Here is a 23,818-nt window from a genome sequence, read left to right on the forward strand (position 1 = left end):
AAACGTTAATTACTGCTCAAAAATAATTACATTTGCTCCAAATATATTAATTCTGTATTTTGAACTAAAAAAATTATTTATAAAACAAGTTTTATTAATGCAAAATAAATGAATAAAAATTTAGCTAATGGTTTTCAGGTCCTAGGCCTAATTTTTATTATTTTTTAAGAATTAGTTTATTTTAGTATCATAGCGTATTTCTTTAAAATTCATTTGAGAACTTTATTTCATACTTATTTAGTATTATTTAATTCATTAGCAGTTTTTCTGTATAAAAAATATCTGTTGATAACTGTAATGCAAACGTTATAACTTTTTCCAAAATTAATTTTTTATGTCTTATAGTAACATGGATTGACAAAAATTTATAGAAAATAAGATTTTTAAGTATAGAAAATATGCATGCTTAATTCTATAGTAAATCGTTGCACTATTTTCACAAATAACATAATTACTCATATTTTACAGAATTCATCATGCATAATGTTATACAATAAATACAAAATAATATAATATTCTTAAAATATTTAAACTATCACATCCGTTTTTTTTTTTTTTTTTTTTTTTTTTCTGGATCTTTAACGAAGCAGCTAGGATCATGTTATGTTTGTTTGAGACGATCGTATTACTCGTCAATGACATAATATTATTTTATTGTAAAAATAACTTCACCCCATTAAGTGTCAAGCGACTTTCGTTTTAAATGTGCAGTTTCATTACGTAATATAAAAATTACTAGTGATTGAAATTAAATTTTTGTCATTTATATGAACTCATTTAAATAAATTAGGCAGTATTCTGGAATAATTAATTAGATATAGGGATTGCAATACCGGACCAAAATTTCAATACCGGTATTCGGTATTTTTTAAATCTTAATACCGGGATACCGGTTTTAATACCGGTATTAGAAATTTTGGAAAAAGAAAGAAAACACAGGTATTTCTTTTTTTTTTATTTGCCAGTTTTGTTAGAGAGTGTAAATATCACAAAAAATAATTTGTTACTTATAAATTATAACAGTATATAAACACAAAAAAGTAAAGAAACATCTTATTTATTTAAATCACAAAAAAAAAGTGTAAATATCACTATTCAGTTTGTGGTACTATTACAAATTTTTGAAATGTGATCTAAAAAAACGTAATGCATCAATTGTACTGTCATTAAGCCTAAAAAGTAATTTTGTGTAAAAATGACCAGCTGTCGAAAACGCTCTTTCGGCATCTACGCTAGTTGGTGGTACTGTTAGCAATGCGCGATATACTTTTTCCAAGTATTTACCTGTAAATCCCTCATCTTCAAATAAATCGATTTCTCGTCAGATGGTTTTGGATATAGTTGATTTCTGTATTGTATTTTGGTTCGTTGAAATTTTTTTATTTATTGCTAATTCTAATTTTTGTTCAAGAGACAATTCCTTTTCACTATCGACAGTAGTGACCACATATCATCGATAATTGAACCGAATTCTGAATGTGGATAGGTTTGTGGGAAAATTTTTTTTAGAAACTTTAACTTAATCAGATTTGAATTGGTTATTTTCTTTTCTTCTTTTCATTTTCATTTTTAAAATCATTAGAATTATGTAAATACCATAAGACATTTTCTATGTTGGTATGCCTTTTTTCTGTGCGATTTTTCAATTTAATATAATTGGCATCCGAAGTTTCTATATATACAGTATTTGGATTCATCTGTTCTTTATATTTTAGGTAAAATACATCTATTACACCTAATTGAATTCCATGTGCATAACACAACTGCTGATTTGCACCAATAAACTTTCCAACTTTTTTCATAATTGTTGCTCCATCAGTTGTTACGGATACAATATTTTCTTTCAGGGATAATCCATGTTTCGCTAATTTAGATTTAAGCAATTAATTAAGCCATTAATTAGCTAATTAATTTCGCCCGTTAGGGAGACATAAAAACAAAAACATATACTATATTGCTATTTTATCGATACCTGAACATATAGTAAAGACAATTTTAAAAATTTCTAGTAAATACCGAAAAACCGGTATTTAAACTTGTGAATACCGGTATTACAAAATTGTACAAATGGCTCAAAATACCGGTATTCGGTATCTCGGTATTGCAATCCCTAATTAGATATTATGATACATCATTTACTTTTTTGCGCACGAGCAATTATTAAACCGATAATGTTAATGCATGATTTTTGCTTGTTGTTATTGGTTATCATTTCTTTAATATTTCTCATTTGTTTTAAATTTTTATATTAAAATTAAAAAAACCACATCTTTCTAGTTATTCAAATATGTAAATTGTAAAAAAGATCGTGGAAAAGATAAGAATTTTCTATTGGGAATAGCTATTATTAAGCCTCAATGTAATAAGAAATGGGGGCTCTGAGAAATCCAGGATATTTTTCTGTCATGCAGTTATTATTTTTCTTTCTTTTTTTGTATTATTATTTTTTTTGTATTCCACATCAGTTTAAGGCGAACTGATACATCCGACATTGGCCAGAATTTAAATGTTTTCATGTCTAAATTTTTTAAACAAAAATTATTTTGTGTAAAATCTGACAGTACTTAAAATCCTTTTACAGTCTAGAACATTTTTTAAAAATTAAAAAGAAAATACCAATTGAATTAGTAAATTTTCATAAACCGTTGGTAGCTAATTTTCTACCTGCAAATAAAAAAAAATAATCAAAAACTGTTCTTGATAAAACTTGTTTTTTTGTGTGTGTGTTTTTCCCCCCTGTTTATTCAGAATTTTGTAGATGTGCTCAAGTAACCGTTTTTCTTTTATATTCTTGTTCTTCAACAGCACAAAATATTGTTACAAATATAGTAATCTCAGCTCTATGGTACAAACTGTCTTTAAAGATCAATAAAAAAATGTTATCAAAAATAAAACAGTATTTATTTTTAAAAAAAATCATGAAATAGAGGCAGAGTAGTTAAACGTGTCGCTGTAGTCTAGCAAGGAAAATTTAAAAATTTCTTTACTTCAAAATTATTTGCATCTATTCAATTATTAAATAAACTTTGAGAAATTAACTAAAATTGAAGGGAAAATTACACGAAAATAAAATGATATTATTGGAAAAAAAAAATTTGAATTTAACGATGGCATAATTAATTGTTTAATATGTGGATGTGTTTTAATTTTTTGTGGCATAATTTTCTCCGGAATTCAAAAACATCAAAAATTAAATTAGTTTTTAATTAATTGAATATTTAATTAACTTTGGAAAGTTAACTGTATTCTTTCTATTGTCTTAAATATAAATGTACATCCAAACGGGCCATAAACCATAACCAAAACTGCATTTTTTTATATTAAGAATATGCCTTAAAAATATTCTTCAAGATAAAAAAAAAATGCAAATAATGGGAAAAAAAAAAGCAGATTCACACCAGACGCATTAAGAAAGTTACTTTCTTTTTTATGGGTTCTGAAAGTTAAATTTCTGAAAAATAGTCCATTAATAAAATTCAGAAAATGGCATCCTTCAAATGAATGAGTGTTATGTGAGTTACCCGGATGATGACTTGAGCAAATCTTATGATTAATTTATTCTACCGGAAAATGAATCAGAACAGGAAGAATATCTAGGATTTAATTCTAAAGGAACAGCACTACTAGCATATAATCTCATGTGTATTATAAGAATGGTGAATTCATTTGAAAATCTAGAAGAACGTGAAAATTTTCCTTTTTTCCCCCATTTTTGAACAATCGCCGTTTTAGTGATATGATATATGAATATACAGCAAGGAGATAAAAATGAATTCATTGTGTTATAAAGTATACAACTAACTCCCCACAGTTTATTCTAATTATTGGAACAAAATTACTATTAAACGAAAAACAAACACAATCCGATATATGTATTAATTTATCGCAATAATAGATTAAAAAATATAAATTGTACTAAAATCACAGAACATACTGTGATACTTAATAAAACAAACATGTTTGGAAACGAACCGTAGAGCATCGTTCACAGCTTTTCGAATACAATATTTATTCAAAATTACATTCTCCTATAATAATATGAGATTCGAAATGATGTTGAAATGCGTGACATGTATTTTTTGAACAAATTCTGTTAATACACATGATTGGGAGAAATACCTGACATCTTAGAAATAGATTAGGCATTCCTTCATTAAAGTGACTTCCCAGATTTGTATTACTGCTGGTGAACGTTGTTTTGAATAATTATTGTAGACACTGCAGTGAAAATTTTTTTATAAACGCTGCTCTACGATAAAAATGCTAAAACATGCAAGGAAATGCCCAATTTTTTTAACCCCTCTAAATTGTTTTATGATTTAGAATCATTAGAAAAAATAATTGTATAAATAAAAAAAAAACAACAACCAATAAACATCGTAGATGTATTTATTATTGTATGATTGAACTTTAATTCGCTATCATTACTACAATATTTCTCTCATTCGATCTGTTTTTATAGTAAGCACAATGTAATATAATGACAATACGACTTTTTTAAGTGAGCATATCCTAGCATAATAATATAGGATATCATAACACAGTAAAGCTCAAAATATAATCGCAAACCGAATACAACAGAATTCTTTTCAATTCAGTCTTTCGGCACCTTCGTTGAATGTAAAGAAAACCTTACACAATATAACACCCAGCTCTAAGACCCCACAAATAAAATTATCTGTCATCGAAAAATAGATATTTTAATTTTTATTGGTAAGCTTTTGTTAAAAGAAATATTTCAAGAAATTCAAAAAATTCCCTTTTCCAATTCAGTAAAATTACTCAATTTAATAGCACTTCAAACAAAATATTATTAAACTTTTGGTAAAAGTGTATAAATATCTATAGTCATTAATGATGAGCATAATGAATTCAATTGACATGAAAAAAAGGACAGGATTTCCCTCTCCTTTAATGCAACTGAAATGCACACTGAAGCTTGTATATTTCTTAATCTAACACAACTACAATAAATTCTTAAATCCTAATGAGGCAGAAGGACTGACCAAAAAATAAAACAAAACCAAAAGTTGATTGGAACGACTAGTCTGAAACACCAAAGCATGATAATGATTTAGAGTAACTTTATTTTATTTTTAAAATTTTTTTCTTAATTATAGCAATAATAATGAGCATAGGAAGAAAATTTTTTAAATATTGTTGAAATACGCGTGTGTATAAAAATAATAACCAAAACGATGAACAGTATTTTTCATCTTAACTTTCATAAAAAGTGTTTATGTTTTACGTATATTTTTGTAAAATATACTTAAAATTACATTAAAATTAAAGAAAAAAATGATACGAAAATAAAATTAATATTGATGAAAAGCTAATTTTTTGAATTTTGAACTGGTGAAAAAATTAATTTTGTGCCATTATATGTTACAAAGATATTAAGAAAAACGTTAATATCTATCTTAATTTTTAATTAGAAATATAATGAAAATTAAAAAAAATTCTTAGTTAACATTTACATAATTACCTTCTAAATAAACTATATCCAAAATCTTGTCCATTAGAGTGCTTTAAATGATTTTTAATCATAAATATCGCATGACGCCTCAGTCATAATTTAATGATAGCATCCAGCTTATAAAGGAATAAATACAGAATAATTTGTTAAGAAAAACTCTTTTACTAAAACGTCGTAATCTTTCAGAAATCACAAAAATGCAGTTTGAAATTTCTAAAGAATTAGGAATCAATCATATCAAACAGTTGAGAAATAATTAAAAGAAATGGGGGAGGGGTAGAGAAAGGGAAATATAAAAGATCTTCAATGACTACAATTCCATAAATTATATTGAAAACAGTTGATAGTCACAGTTCAGTCTACTTATCTGAAAAAGATTATTTGTTTGTTTTTTTTATTAAAATTTCAACTACTACCTAGGGAAAACGTCAAATTTGTTAAAATATTTCAGAATTTTATTTCATGCTTAAGTTTATAAATACAAAAGATAGTCACAGCTTCTTATCAACGAACAATGCATAATATGCACTACAGTTTTAGCCATAAAGCTGTACTTATGTTTTTTTAATAAACAAATTTGAAATATTAAACATAAGAGCCCATTAATATAAAGAATAATTTTAAAGCGACTATACACATTCGATGATAATTCACTTCATATAAAAGCACCATACAGAATCTTGAAAATAATAAAAATAATAATTTCTCTTACCTTAAGACAATCTTCAGCAATTTCGATCTCCTTGCATAGTTAACACACAACAGATTTATATTAATTGAATAACCAAGTTGCAATACAATCAGAATTCTAAATCAATTAAACAAAAATATGAGAATCAAAAAGAATATTACCACACGATTTTTACGAACGATAAGGTTTATAAAACTAACTGTAAGTATGAAAATGATATTACAAGCGTTGCCAAACAAAAAAATAACGAAATGAAAATAAATATTTCAAATCCTTTGTAGACAAACGATATTCCCTTCTTCAATAGCAAAACAATTCGAGATGACTTATTTGCATATTATAAATCTCTCCGTTTAAAAAAAACAATAATGAGTTACATTGCAAAATAAAAGATGCTAAACAAAATAGCAAAATCCACGCAGGTGATTTTTGTCTAGCTTATTATGAAATATTGTTTTAAAAATTAATAAAATATGTTATTGACAGAAGTAACATAAAAATGATAACGTTTATAGATTGTTTATTATTTGTAATTTACTTGATGATAAATTCATGATGCAAAAATTGTTCAAACATTCAGTACAGGAGACTATTTTATTTAAAATTCCCAAATTTGGCATGTAGTAATTTGCTGGATAACATCTACTCACTAAGAAAAGGCTTTTCAAAATTTTGATTAGCCTTGAATTAAAAATTTAATATTTTTAGCGTCAATAAAGCAATATGTCACGTTAACCTTATTCATACCATTTTAAAATTAATAATAGATAGAAAAATTGAGAGAAAAATTGAAAAAATTGAGAGAATCTAATTGATTTTTTAACTTGGAAATATTTATACTATTTTTACTCCACTTTAAAATTCCAACATTATCTTTCCAACGATATCTATTTTTTGCCATATAAATTTTTCCTGTAATTTTAATAACTAAAATATTTTTAGCATGGGAAAAATTTTTAAGTGAATTTTCCAATAATACCTTTTATTGATTTTTGTTCACTTGTTTCATTGGCCCAATTTCATTACATTTTCCTATTTTCGTTCAATTTCACCTCTCCTTCTTCAGAATTCCATTCGATACCGTTGTTTCATGGCTAAGGTTTTTTTCAAATTTGTCATCTTAATAATTTTTAAATCTTTTTCCGAATTCCATTATTTTAATTGCTGTATTTATAACACATGCCCATTGAAGCAATATTAAATATATTTTTTACACGACAATTAAGAGTAAATTAATAAAAATAATTTAAAGATAAATGAATCACTATCATGTTATGATGTTTTAGGCTAGAGGTTAGAATGCCCTTTAAATTTTTTTGTTACACATGAAAAGGATATTAATTGTGTTTAGTTTGTGAAATAACATTCTATACTTTATGAAACAGTACCTTTACTTAAAGGTTATCAGAGCTATTTCTGACATTTTCTAGAAATGATAGCAAATACCACATATACTACAAAATAATCGAACATTAGAATAAATAATATAATAAAATTAGAATGAACTGCTTTCTTGCGTGTTGTTATTCCACCCTTGCCGAATGTACATGCGATTTTTTTTTTTTTTTATTTCTAGAGCATATTTTAGGTTTAAAAAAATGTGAAGCTAAATCGTTCGTTAGTAATTCGATCAAACTGAAGAATTAAACTTTATTTACATTTTGGTTTTGTTTAATCATATTAACTGGCCGGTTTGAAGGAAAAGGAAGATTATTTTGTGACTGGCTTCATAATTTTAAATCGGGTCAAATGATGAGGTTGACTTGGTAGCCATCACACCCACCCCTTCTTCACGGATAGGACTTTAATGCATTAAAGTCTACACGAGTGAAAAGAGGTTTGAACACCGAAGATTATTTTAATATCAATTTAAAGATGGAATCTTAATAGAATTAAATATCGATCTTAGAAACCTCTAGTTCAAAGCCTGAATCTTAACCTGAAACCACCACCGCATTTTAAAATTTAGAGGCTTTAATTTGGAAATATTTACTGTGAATTTAGCAAGTGAATTCCAATTTCATGCATAAGTGATGCAATTAAAATATTTCCCCACATAATTACTTTATTCGCTTAAAGGGTGTTCCGATAGAGGTATCTACAAGTAATGTTTTGTAGTAAGAGAAACAAATAACATATTAATTATAAAAGTGCTACATCATTGATAGAGAATATTATCTATGATTTTCTTTTGTTCATACAGGTTGTAGACGAAGGCTCCATTAAAAAGTTATACCGAATTTTTGATTGAGATCTTTCTTAAACCATGGATCCAAAAAAAAAAAAAAACCGTCCCAAAAGACCAGACTGACAAATTTTAAGAGATATCATTAGCCTTTTTTTTAACATAAATTTCCTAAAAAATTTATTGCGTGCCAGCTGAAAATTACTTTTTACGATTAATTGAAACAGCTTTATTTAATAACACTTCAAAATGCTGCTAAACATTTGGCATGGGGACCATTACTGTATGAACATCTGCGGAGTCCCTAATGATGAGTACAATGAACTCAATTAACCTGCAAAGAGGCTAGATGAGTACTCTCTCTTTAGTACAGCTGAAATGCATGTAAAATACTTTTTCTCCATTATAGTAAGGTTCTAATTATACGATTAAGAGGTAAAAGGACAAGCCAGATAACAAAAACGAGATTCGAACTTCTAATCCGAAACATTATAATATGATAATGCGTGTTAAAGGATTGACTCGTCTAGTTTTAGTTAATTTTTTTAAAAATTTGGTCCTAATTATTGCCATCTTAAATATGCCCATACAAAATATATTTAATATTGTCAAAACGCTTATAAATCGAATAATTAGAGTATAAGTATAAATCGAATAATTAGAATAATTCGATAAGTATAAATCGAATAATTAGAATAATGCAATTTATTTTTATAAAATATACCTAAAACAGTTTTTACAAATTTATTAAAATTGAAGAAAAAATTGTATGAAAACAAAATCAGAATAACTGAAAAGGCTATTTTTTAAAAAATTTAAAAATGGTGTAAAAATGGTTCTGAGTATTGACATACTTTGAAGTTATTGAAGAAAAACATCAAAATTTTAATTTAAAATCCAACGAAAATTTTTAAAACTCTTTTCTTGATAAAAATCTAATTTCCAAGAAGTCACTGAGTGCCATATTTGGCAGCTCTAGATTCAAGGTCTGCACTGTAAAGCATTTTGAAACGATTTTTTTTTATCATATTAAACAATAAACAGTAAACAGTAATAGGAAATAGAAGAAAGCGGGAAATAGTTATTTCTCTCTCTCTCTCTTTTATGCTTTTCCTTGGTAATATTGTTATTTATATATGAGTGTGAATGTTAAGAGAAAGGATGAATGAATGAGTTATACCATGTCACTAAATAATAATTCCCTTACAGAACGAAGACACCAACAATATCCAGACTTAAAACAATATTAACTAGGGCTAAATAAAATAACTATCAGATCTTGGAGATGTAGGACCACAGAGTCCAGGTGCTCCGTTCAAAACATTCATCACTGGAGCATTGTCATGTTAACTCTGTCATATTAAAAACCGGATAAGTCAAAGTTTTATACATTTATCTGATCTATAATATTAATAACATTCTTTCTGTGCTAAAACTTGCTATCATTCAACCTCTAACTGCAAGTCAGAACTTCATGAATGTTTGCTAAGCACAGCACAGCACGCTTTAAAATATTACAGAATTAATGGGAGTCATCACCACAAAATATTCCCCTTCCTCAAAAAATTGCATATCTTGGGTAAGGTTATGAATGCCTTGAATTACATTGGGGAACAATAGCTACGAAATACTGATCTTAGATTTGAATTTAACATTTTTACTGAATCTACCGTGTGATCCTCGGGGAGTTTTTCTTTTTCTCGTGATAAATTCCTGACACACGGTTAATAGTACCCGAAAATCGAATCTGTGTTTAAGAGGCGTTTCTTTTAACTGTCTGAAATCAAAATGTGATGCAGAATTACAATTGTAGACATAAAATCACATATAAAATTTCATACACTTTTTTAGCTATCGCGTTTATATGCTTGTGAAAGTTCAAATTAAAGTTGGTAAGCACTTTGACGGATTTAGTTCCAAATCTGATGTGAATCTTCAATTTAGATGTTAAATCTGTGTGCCAAATTTTAGCTATCTAGCTCTATTCATTTTTTAATTATTATGTTAACTTATATTCTGACAGCCGGACAGACAGACTTTTTATGACTGGATTTTGCTTAAAATTTGATAAATATCTGCAAATTCCTTGTAAAAATCATATACTAAAATCTAACAGCCTATCTAAAAGCATTTTTTAGTAACCGTTTTTACAGTCCGATTAACGGACAATGTCAAAAAAAAATGTATTTTCCAAATTTAGGAAGATCTGAAAGATAAAGATTCAACAAAATTTCGAATGCTTTTTTTTCTTTCTTTTTTACAAAATTTTCTCTATAGTTTGTACGCGAGAAAGTAAAAAGGAAGTCTAAATATAAAAATATTGCATACATTTTAAGATAAATCTTATTTTGTCTATTTTTGATTGCAGAAAATATAATATTTTCCATTCATTGATAGATGATTTCAGTACTGTTAAAATGTAGACTTTAGATGAAAGAGTAAAATCTGAATTTTTTTTTTCTGGTTTTTGTAAAAGATCTAAGCAAAGTAAATTAAAAATTTGTAACGTAGCATTTAAGGTAAATAGTTGAAAGTATTCTTATATTTCTGCACTTTTATCCCGGAACCCTGTAATTCTTTCTACCCGTGAAAATGATTTAAAAAAATACAAAAGAAACATATACAAACATAAAGGTTTATTTATTAAATAAAATAAAGTTAATTTAATGTTGCCATTCACTAAATTTTCCGATTTTTCTGTTCCAAATCTAATTTCAATGCTTTTCATCGTTGTTATTTAATCTAAGAAGTATATCTAGCCAGATAAATTGCTTTTAGAGATAAAATATTTTTTTTAAAAAATATATACTATGCAAACCACCTTTATAAAAATAAACTTACTGCCAAATTGCGGTCAAATTTTCTAAAAGAAAAGTAAAATTTAAAACAGGCAATTGGAGAGATAATTTGAAGCGTATTGCAAAAACAGGAAGTCTTTTTCAATCGTCTTTTAATGGATGTTATTTTTTGATAAGGTATTTCAAATTTCAAGATTATGGATGAAAAACATATCATTTGAATGTTCACGGAGATAAGAAACAAAAGACGCTGACTTGACTACGGAGTTTAAATACTGACTTATATTTGATAAATTCCGACTTGAATTACATTCCCAGCAATTTAAGCGAATCTTGCATTATTCTTATTATTTCAATAGCTTCATATCTTAAATTTATTTTTATTTTAAATTTAATCTAACGGACATGACCTAGAAATATATTGAATGCCATTTTCAAAGATAAATAGTTTTGCTCTTATTTTTCTATCTTTTAAACTATTTCATTTTTCTTTTTAATTTTTAAAAGATATTATGTATAAATAATAGTTATTATTTGTCGAATAAAATGCAAGTCAGAAAAATTTGATTGGTAATAAAAATAATTTAATTTTTATGTTCCCACTTAAAAACTATCAACAATAAAGTATTATAATCGCCGGAAAATTCGAATTCAAGATTTTGAAGCATCTCCACGCTTTAGACGTCTCTGATTTCCAAAAACACATTTTTAGAAAATGTCCGTCTGTCTGTGACAAATATAACTCAAAAACATTTTGTGCTAAATGGATGAAATTTGATATACGGTCTTCAAACCAAATTTGCCGATTCCTAACAAATTTTGTGCAAAATCATTTCTAAAGAAATCTGTACATCCGGCTGTTCGAATAAAGTTAATACAATAACTACAAAACAAAGAGACAGACCTGGATCGATAAAATTCGGTACACATGTTTAACATCTATAATATAGACACCTTTAGAATTTTGAGCCAAATGCGACTTTTTTTTGGGGGGGGGTACACTTTTATTAAGGACCATATGAGAAATTTTTTTTTGGGGGGGGAGGGGGAACAGAACTACTATGTTAGAATTGTAATATACTTTAGCAATATTTTTAAATTTTACACAATTTAATTTAAAAATCTAGGCATTTTTTGGGACAAAAATTTAGACAAAAAAAAAGGGGGGGGGCATTTTAGCAGAGCCGTGACTTCAAAATATAATGATACGTAAAGCTGACATGTCAAATATGGGATAAGAGATTCTAAATACATGTTTATATATTGCTATAAAAATAGTATTAATGTTAATAATGTAAGTTAAGTAAAGATAATTTGTTTAAAATGTGATCGATTTTTAAGAGGGAAAAAACTCCTACAATCTCATTTCCGACAGCAAATGGGACCTCCTTTATTAAATTTACTAAATACAAATCTTATTTATTTCCAAGGTAAAAATAAATCAGAAAATAAAGCATTTATAAATAATATTTTAATGGAAATTTTCAATTAAAAAAATCTCTACTTGAATGAAAACTTTCTTGGATAAATTTACTTTCTTGTAGAATCTGAAAGAAAAATGTCTTGCAATAGTTTTCGAGATCACAGCATTGTTATGTATGTCCTGAATGAGAATCCATAGCCAAAGTCTATAAAACTCAGGGATAGATTAAAAAATTTACAAAATTCTGATAAAAGAATTACTCAGAATATAATATTTTAAAGTTCGATTTCAGTCCAGAATTTTGTTTAATCATTCTGACACTGAAAAGTGAGAATTGTAATTTTTGTTTTTGAAATAGCTTAACTTTTTCTGAGCCTTAACCTTTTATCGTTAAATTAATCAATTTTTAATTTTTATGATTAAGTTAATTCCATAGTTTTGCTACTTCAAGTTAGAACTGTTATCTCTTAATAAGTTCAAAATAGTATGAATAGTAATTAGCACTTTGACCTTATAAATTTGAAGTTTAAATAAAATTAACAGTTAATTAATACTTTTAAATAGGTGTGAACCTGTACCTAATTCTGATGTATTGGCACAAACTCTTGAGGCCGCGGTGGCAAGGTTTGGGCTTGAGAGCCGTAGGGTTTCAGATTCGAGACCCGATTCCACCGAAGAACTGTCGTGTGAGGGGGTCTTTTGCACGAAAAATCCGTCAAGCGAAACTTCCTCCCCCTGGTGTGGTGTGGAGATGGGGAGCCAGCTCAAGTGTCGTCCTCGTCATCTGATCGCGATTCAAAATTACGAGGTTCGTCCCAAAATAGCCCTAGTGTTGCTTTACAATGGGACGTTAATATAACTAAACTAAACTTGGCACAGATTCTCAGCAAAAGAGCATTTAGACACCTTATTACCCCAGGCAGTATTTCACTTATAATAAATTGATTCATTAAAACACGTATTTAATTTAATATTATATTAATGATTTATTTCAGGCTAATTTTTTTATTTTAAAAATGCTGTGAATACACACCCGCACACATATATATATAATGACTGCGCATTACCCAACATCTACGTTTGTGCAAATTTATATATAAGCAAATACTTGGTGTTTATCTATATTGTGATAATTAAGAAAATGGAATAAAATAAATAAGAAGCTGACTAATCACACTCAACGAAGTAGTAAGATTATACAATTTTTTTTATAATTCATTGAATTTGTAGACAAATTTTATGAATTATAAAATATTTGTATAATTTTAGTTCTTTGTTAAGTCTTAAGTTCGTATGAATTTGTTAAGAATAAAGTTTGTACAAATTTATTTGGTTGGCAAATGGAGAATACCATATTTCTATCGAGGTGCCTATGTCCCTCCCCTCATCCCAACGGTTCTAGGCAGGTACCTAGTCAGAAATCCGTCACTGGTTCTCACCAATTTTTTTTTTCAATTAAACAGAAGTTTCATGAATGTCTAATAAGTCTCAATATTTAAATATAGAATTACAATAAAAAAAAAAGTTCTTTAAAGTTTTTCTTCTTCTTTTTTTTTTTTTTAAATCAAATTTACATCAACATCAAAGAACGAACTAATACATAAGATCTGCCCCTACCAATTTTCTCTAAAACGCAAAAAATTATACTTGAAATTAATATCTATGTTTGTCTATAAGAATGCAAATTTATTTCTCAAAAGCATGCAGAATGGATACAGTCCCCCACCATCCTCTTGCCAAATAGCCCTTTTCCTTTAGCAATGATTGTAAATGGCATCACATTTCTATAACACTGGCGAGCTCTCGGATATTCCATGCCAGATTTAGTTTACTTTCAGCGAATTCGGAGAACCCTATGAATAAAAAGAAGCCAGCCGGATGGTCAGATATAGCCATCGGGTTCAACTATGTTTATCGAAGAATATTTATAGGATATTTTTCCCAACAGCGACAATAAGTCCGATGCAGGATACAGATAAACGTGTTTTTTCCGATGAGGGCTTCTTCGCAAGAAAATTCGAGCTTGGACCGTAGTATTATGTGCTCTTGAAACTGATATTTTGTATCAAATGCAGAGGAAATGCGAAGAAGGAGTGTCGGATTCCCGGAAAAATCGAAAAGTTTCTGTAAATGCAAACAAGCGTGTTGTTGTTAACAATAAAAAATATTATGACAGAAACATGCATCGAAGATTGGATTCCTCCCCCCCCCCTTTTTCAAATTTGCAACGTGTGAATATTTTTTTATTTTCTTGTATATGAAGTATAAAAAATATAATTCAAAAAAATATAATAAAAATATAATTCATAAAAAATATAATTCAAACTCGTGATTTTGATGAATCTTTACGTTTCAGATCTCCCAGAGTTCAAAAATACATTTTGGGCAATTTGTCTGTTTATCTGCAGGGGGACCCATCTCAAAAACACTTTGAGCTAGATAGATGAAATTTAGCATATGATCTTTACACCAAATTTGCAGATGTTTATCAAATTTTGAGTGAAATCTATTCATAGTAAGTCCGTCTGAATATAATATAATAATTACAAATCCCGGTGAGTTAGACGGATAACATTTCGTAGCAGGTTTATTATCTAAAGTGAGACAAATCTGTGAAGGGTTGACTTTATGTTAGTATACTTCATACGTTCTGCAATTATATTTTTCCTCAGTGTAGTTATACAATATTGCATACTCTATTTTTCTATTAGTTTGTGTACTTTCAAAAGTATGCAAAACGATAGCTCAGCAACGTAGTCACTTAAATAACGAAATTTGGCGTGCGATTTTATGACCACAATTGTAGCTAGTCCGTACCAAATTTTGGTATCAATATGAAACAACGCATCTAAAACATAAATTCAATTTTTGGGTATTTAATGCTAAATGCCAGGAATTAATCGCTAAAAGAATCGCCAAGAACCACACGATAGATTTAGAAAAAAAAACTAAATGCACGCAAAGGTTAAATACCATGCCAAAGGTTGCCAATACCATGCAAAGCATTCGAGGCCTTACACAAGGCGTACAATTTTATGTTCGTCCAGAAAAAAGTAAAATATTCAAGATTAATTCGACTTAGCAATATTAAGTGTTTCTTTTGAGATGTGTGAAACTCGATTCCATCGAAAAATCACCATCCCTTGTTCTCAAGATCTAAGGTGCCATGGATCTCTGCGTAAATACACTCATTATGGGAACCCTAAGATCTGTTGCTTGATTAAGGAATTTGGAGTGGTTTACGCGAAATTTCCTGCGAAATACTGGTAAATGCTCATACATCAAGGGCCAACGAATGATAGTATGTATATAAGGCATACATGCACGGGACAACTAGTCGTATCCTTATACCACAAGTACCGAAGTAAGATTTTGGACAATTGCAATCATGAACTGTTGGAACAAAGTGAAATCTGTCGGTGTCAAAAATCCTCCTATGGTACAGAGATTTCGAGAGGGGTAGCTTACATGTCGTGCTCGTCATCAAGCCATGGCTCAAAAGTTTCAGTTATGTCCAAAGTTAGATTTCGAGTCGCTTTGTTGGGACAAATAAAAAAACAAAAAACCAATTTTGTGGCAATAGAAGAGCTGCTTTGAGATGAAACTCTTAGTTTTGAGTTGAGTCAGATGGCAAAAGCAACATCACCTCCGTCTTCCATGCCACTCCAGTAGCTGACCATTCAAAAGCATAGCAAGGATAAGTTTAGTTTAATTATATTAACATTCCGTTTTAAAGCAACGCAAGAGCTATTTTGGGAAGGACCTCGTAATTTTGAACCGCGGTCAGATGACGAGGACGAAACCTCAGCTTGCACCCCTCTTCTCCAACCTTCCCCACCACACCAGCGGGAGGACGTTTGGCCCCGACAGATTTAACGCCCACCAGACCCGCTTACACGAAGTGCACCAGGCCTCGAACTTAAACCATCCGCTTCCGAATTTGAGACCTTACCACCAGGCTACCGTGACCCTCTCGTAGTAAGGATAAATATTGCTTGGAGTTTAGTATGTTTTTGTCCCTTCATCGTATTTGACAATAAAAAATGGAATCTGATTAATAATGCATTGTGCTTATGACCCCTCCTAAAACTGGCATCCGGTTACCATCTTTCCCGATCGCTCCTTGCCATTAGATTTAACATGCCTATACATATATAGCAGATCTTTTGTAGTAGAATCAAATTTTGAATCTGGATCTCTTTGATCTAGAGACTCAAGTCATCGGGACCTTCAAAAATATATGCTATTGGCAGACAAAAAAAAAAAAAAAAAAATCGATTAGTTCTACTAAAATAATATAAAAGTTAATTGTCCAACAATTAAATTAAAATACTTACTTTTTTTTTCATTTTTTTTTTTTTAAAATTTGGATACGAAAATATTCGAGTCATATAAGGTTATAAAAATCCTTTGACAAACAAGTTTAATTTTTCTAATTAGATGACAGATTCAATTTGAGACACTTATTGTTATTTAAATTTTTAAAATAAAACAAGAGGTTTTAAAATATTGAAGCATTTCTAAGTCACTTTTGCATTTTAAATTATTTTATTCTTTTACATAATTGCAGAGGTTAAATTAAATTCCATGTGCGTATCTGTCACGCCATTGTATGTGAATGAGAGTTAATCATTCATTTCTTTTTTTAATTTATTCGAAATCTAACTATTATCTATACTTATAATAAAGCTCAATGTGTGTGTGTGTGTGTGTTGGCGCTCTACAGGCCAGGTCATTTGACATACAGCTACCAAATTTGGTACATGTATACCTTAGAGGTCGGGAATGTGCACCTGGGGTCCCGTTTTTTGAATTTTTAATTAGAATTTTAATTATTAATTAAAAACTAACTTTCCCGCCAAAAAAATCTTTTATTTTCCCCACCGCCAACTTTCTCGCCAAAAAAATCTTCCATTTTCCCCACCGCCAAATGAGTCAGACTTTAGCTTTTTTTTCTCCCAACAGTAATGAGGCTAGGGTTAAAATTTTTCGGCGGATTATTTCAAACGATTCTGTTTATTTTCTTAATGTTTTATGCATTTAAAATTAAACATTGTTAATTAATCCATGTTTCAGATTCATTCTGAAGTACTTTTGAATTAAAATAACACAGAATAAAGGAAATTAAAAATGTATAATCTGCATAGCATTACCCCAACTGGGGTAGAAAAATTCACGCATTTGCGTTACCCAACTGGCGAAGAAAATTCACGCATGCGCATTGTTCTGATTGTTGTCATGACAACCACTATCAACGGATGATTTAAATTATTTTTAGGTTAGTTGCATGCTTTTGTAAGTAAATCGTATTTATGTTAGTTATATATTTTTTGTATATGCTTATAGTTTTAAGTACATCGTTTTTTAAGTAGTTTTTTTTAACCTGTTTTCAGTGATTTAAATTATTTTTAGATTAGTTGCATGCTTTTGTAATTAAATTGTATTTATGTTTATCTTTTTGTATATGCTTATAGTTTTAACTACATCGTTTTTAAGAAGTTTTTTTAAACCTGTTTTCGACCGATTATTTTAAACGATTCATTTTATTTTCTTAGTGTTTGATGCATTTAAAATGAAACATTGTTAATTAATCGATCTGTTCATGATGAATCTGAGAAAATTTTGTTGACAAATTCTTGAGATATTACAGAAATTAAGAAAGATATTCTTTAGTGCCCATAAAGTTTAAACGCTCAGTGACTCTGTTCTCAGTAATCATATTATTAAAAAAATGCTTTGTTTCAGTAACAAATAGTATTATATTAATTGCAGATTAATCATTTACACTTTAATTTAAAACATAAATTCTACGAGAGGTAACAGAAAATGAGAGAGATACATATTACGTTATGACTGAAGGCCTTTATAATATTATGAGTGAATTATATGACTCTCAAAATTTGAAGTTTTAAAATATTTTGATGAAGAATCTATTAAAGTTGGAATTGCGTAAAATATTTAATGGTACGACCGGATTTAACCCCCTGCATGGCGCAATTTTTAAAAATCGCCAACAATGATCTTGCGAAATGTTCAAAAGCAAAGGAGCAGATATTCAATTATAGTGCATAATAAAGATTGTCAGCTTTGGCGCGTTATCGCAACTGGGCGAAGAAGGGGGTTAAACTCCGGTTCAACCTATTTAATTATTAAAATTTAAATGAACATTAAGATTGGCGAACCGGCTGGTCGCCAAAGGCGGCTAGTATATATATATGGCATTAACTAGAATTTATTTTACATATTCTGCTGATAGTTATACTTTTTCTATTTCTCTTTTCCCTTTAATTTAAAGAAAATATTTTAGAACATAACATAATAAATAATATGTTTTGGTTGGTTGGTTATGAGGGGTTTAAAGAAACAAGAGCCAAACCTGTCTATGTTGCACGAAACAAAGGGTAGTTAAAAGTGGACTTCTATATAAGAGATTTCGGAGTTAATAATCCAGTTAACAAAATAAATGTTTTTTTAATTTTTAAAATATTACACTTTGAAAATATTTTTTTGCGATACATATAATTTACACACTTTACATAAACCAGTTTTATTTTAAAATGATAGAAATGAATCAAATGTTTGAAGTTCTAACCAGAGCCTGACTAAGGCAGGAGCATACGGGGCAGTTGCTCCGGGCCCCCACATCAGAGGGGGGCCCCAAATCGATTTTTTTTTCATTGTTATTATTTTGAGATAATAGTAAATCTTGGTTAAAACTGAGTTAGTAATAAACATGCTAAAATTTTGTAAATTTAAAAATAAGCATAATCATTCAAGGTCAATATAAATTTTATTATTCTCAGTTTTTCTTGCATAGTAATAATATTTTGTAATAGCTTTAAAAGAAAACATTATTTAATGTTATGATATGAAAAAATGATCAAATGTACAAATACGTATTTACACAAAAGACACTTTTTAGTCTCATTTTTCATAAAATCTTCTGTAACAGTAAAGAATACTTTATTTCGATATATCTGTAGATCGATATATAGAAATGTTTTAGTTGTTTTGAAAAAATAATTTTTTATTGTTCTTTACTAAAGGCTTTGATATTAGCATGTTTTTTTTTTTTTAAATTTTAAAAGAAAATTATTTTTTTTATTCCATTGTTAACCGTTTTATGCATCTATGCTATATCCTTTTAATGATCAACATAGAATTGTCAGAAAATCAATAAAATGGACAGAATGATATTTCGTCTTTCCATTAGAGGGGTCGACTTTATAATCTAGTCAATTTTCTTGTTATATATCTAAAATGCGGTGAAAAATTTAAATATCTCCATAAAGTTCGGTTCTCCATTACTGAAGCAGAGGGGGGGGGGTCCCCAAAGAAGTTTTTGCCCGGGCCCCAATTAGGCTAAGTCGGGCCTTGGTTCTAAATACCCGTAATGTCACACTTTCCATTTCTTTTATTTTTTACCGCTATTAGTGGCTCCATCTATTGAGTACAATATTGATTCCTTAAAACACGGTGAAACAGACTGAGTCAAGGAAAAGTGAGAACAGGATGTATTTTTATATATTTATTGAAGTTTTTATTTCTTTTTAAACAGGAATGTAATTTAAAACATAAAATGAAGATGTATGCGTGTTTTGCGAGATTAATATATGCGTATTGTTGCGATGTATGATTAATCGATGCAATGCGGTGTTTTTCACGATTAATACATTTTCATTTAGTTTTGAATAAACCAGGGATACTTTAGCACATATTTCATGATTTTGAATCGTGGTCAGATGATGAGAATGACACCTGTATCTATAAACTTTTAAATCATAGTAACGTAAATAAATAAATATCTAAGAAATGCACATTATGAGGAACTTTTAATAAGCAGGTCAGTTTCGTTTTATATTTTTGCACGTTTTAACCCTAATCAACACACATATATATATATAAATGATTTAATCCAAACTATTTTCTTTTTATTTTAGTAACTTTAATGAAAATTATATATTTTTATTTATTTATAATGACGCATAAATATTGTCTCGACTTGGAGGTCTTTGTGGCTGCGACAGATAATATCTTAATATTTTATATTTTACAGAATTCATAATTTTTATAGATTTATATATTTGGTAATTAAAAGTAATATTTTTAAACTGACCTCCCTGCTGCCCTATAGAACGTTCTAGTCTGCCAAGTCAGAAATCCGACGTCGTTCGCAGGTCTGTTTCCTAGGCTACTACAGAAATAATAAAATCTCGTCCAGGATCTTGCCAGAGATCCATCAACTGTCGTGCAATAATAATGTAAGGGGCATAATGGCGCTAAAACACAAGTGTGCTTAAGCGTTCCAGAGGGCGAAAAACAATATCATGCTCTGGGCTCTATTTACATTTTCTAAACCTTCAACTGTAGGAGTAGGGGATGGGTTGGGGAACAATGATATTATGTTTCAGACTCTACTTAATTATCGCTACGAACTTTCACAATGATGAATTAGTAATTACTTTAATAGGAGTTAAAGCAGTTCTTAAGTAGCTATTAATTATATTCCGTAACATAACTAAAACGTTAAAAAATATAAACATTTTTTTTATTTACTTAATTACTTATATAATGAAATGAATCTCATGTTTGGTAAGAGCTCGGAATTAATTCCTGTGACGTTCATTTTTAGACCAATTCAGAGCCAAAAGAGCTAGCTGCTGTATTCCATGCTTCTTTGTGCTAAAGCATGTAATAAAAGTTTTGAATCCATATTTTTTTCCTCAAACTTGATTGGAATGATATCAGAAGCTGAAATCTGCATAGCTCTTTCTACCGTTCTATTCGCCTTTCTTTTTTTTATGAAAATAAAACTTCAATACATTTTTAAAAACGAAACTTTTTATTTATTTAATGACATTAATAATAAATTTAATCATAAAATATTAACCGAATCTTTCGAACTTTAAATTTATCAGAGTCAACACCCTGCCTACTGAATGGTAGACATCGAATTTTCTGAAAAGGGACAGGATCTTATGCGAATTTTCATCATCTGATCACGGCTCAAAATTAAGTTAATACCAAAACTGCTTATTATAAATTAACCATCTAACTATCCGACCCGCCACGAAGGAACACGGATTTAAACCATAAAACTTAATGACCGGACCGCCGCAACAGCAACATTGGCGGGAACTGTTGTTGAGTCCTAAGGGCCATCACCGGCCACGGTACAACCCTCTCCGAAGGAAGTACGTCCCGTCATCGATGGGAGGAGTCAGATCCCCCACCTATTAATGTACCTTTCAGGGTGGCGAGATCCAACCACCATGTCGGAAGCATCTCATCCTCATTTCGAGATGCCCCCCCCCCGGGTCTATCTGTAGTGTATATAAATCTCAAATTGTATTATTATAAATTAAATCTGACGAACATCTAACACCTCATGATGGTGGGCTGCGGTACAGGCTAAGGTTTGTCACCATCATCTAATTATGGTTCAGAGTTGCACAGTTCATTTTTAAATAGCTCTGTTATTTTAAACCGAACTGTTTGACGAATCTCCTCGTTTCAAACCTCCCTAAATTCGAAAAACATATTTTTAACATGTTAACTCAAAAATGCTTTGAGCTAGATGGTTAATGTATGGTTTTATATATCATATAAGATACATATATATCAAATTTTGAGTAAAATCTGTTCAAAGAAAGCTCTTCTGCCCGGCTCTTTAAATATAAGTTAACATGATAATTACAAAACGAAGAGAGCTAGATTGGTAACATTCAATACAAATGTTCAACATCTATCAAATTTTGAGTCACATTCAACTACAGGATGATTGTCTGTACTTTCAGAAATCTATAATTCAAAAACGCAGTGACTTAAATATATCAATTTTGGTATGGGATTTTGTGACTACAAGTGCAGTTTTGTGTCAAATTTTTGTCTCATTCGACAGAGGAAAACGTGTCTAAAGCACAAATTCGATTTTCGAATACTATTAACCGCATGCCAGGGATTAATCACCATAAAAAAAAAGCACTCGTCAAATATGATGTTAAAAAAATGTTAAATTCACGCCAAAAGTTAATATTTAACTGTTGTACGCCAGGGCATGCAAGACGTTCTCTGAGAGTGCGAGAAACTTTTGGGAAGACCTGCCACTCCCGCTGATTTTTTTTTTTTCAGTTAAAAGTGTGCGTCTATTTTTAATGATTTAAAAATTAGTTATTGGGTCACGATTAGAACGGGCACCCAAGTTATTTAAAAAAAAAATTAAAACTAGCCGGCACAAATTGTTTAAATGCCATAAGTGGGAGGAGTACTAAGCTTGTTTCTGCTGAATGAGACTGGAACCTTGATTAAGCAAGCCGGCGAATTCTTAAAAGACGAGGGCCTTGAATTATTCATCTTTTTCGACGACTAGACGGGGAAAACCGCAAGTACGATTTTCACGTCTTTGCTCGGATTACCTCGAAAGGGGCATGACACCTTAGATGTGGGTGAGGGCGCCGTTTATTTTGGTCTAATAGAGAAAGTGACGATCCGTTTATAGCTAAGGTTAAGAGTCTGAATGAGTAGAAGACAACGGGGGAATGTTGTACAACTGCCGAGACAATTGCTGCGACACTGAGAATGGAATAGTAATGTAATGAAGTTGCTTCTTTTTCTTTTTTTTTTATTCCTTAGACACAGTAAAATTGCCCTTTATAATGAATGATGGCATCGTTGGAAGTTACGAATTAAATGTTTTTATCCATGTAAAACGGATTCAAATTGATTCAATTAGCATTTTTATGTATCTCAATTAGAAGTGTTGCAATCGATCAATCCAAGGCCGGATTAAATTTTGGCAGAACTCTAATATGCAAGTCTCGGAATCCTCTCTTAACCTTCCCAACTTTCAAAATCAGAAATTTTCGAATGGACCTACTGAATTTTTAATTTCTATGAAAGCAGTTTTAAATAATAAAATTTGACAACTCAAAAAACATATTACTTTTAAGAGTTAGTTTTAGCATTTTCCCAGCAGAAAATTCGAAATTAAAATTCAAAAGTAATTTTAAACAAAATGATTAAAAACATTTTTTTTAATACAATCTAAATACTATTTAAATTTACGATAAAGCATTTAAAAAAAAAGGTATATAAAGCTATAAACTTTTTAGAGTAATAAAATAACGAAAACAAAACTTGCAAAAAGGAAATTAAGTATGAATGTTACAAGAATAAGGATATAAAATTTAAGAGATGCTTTGCTGAACAAGTGTGAATATACGCCTCTTGTAAATTAAATGAAAAC

Source organism: Argiope bruennichi, chromosome 4 (assembly GCF_947563725.1).
Source record: "Argiope bruennichi chromosome 4, qqArgBrue1.1, whole genome shotgun sequence".
In the NCBI taxonomy this organism is placed as follows: Eukaryota; Metazoa; Arthropoda; class Arachnida; order Araneae; family Araneidae; genus Argiope; species Argiope bruennichi.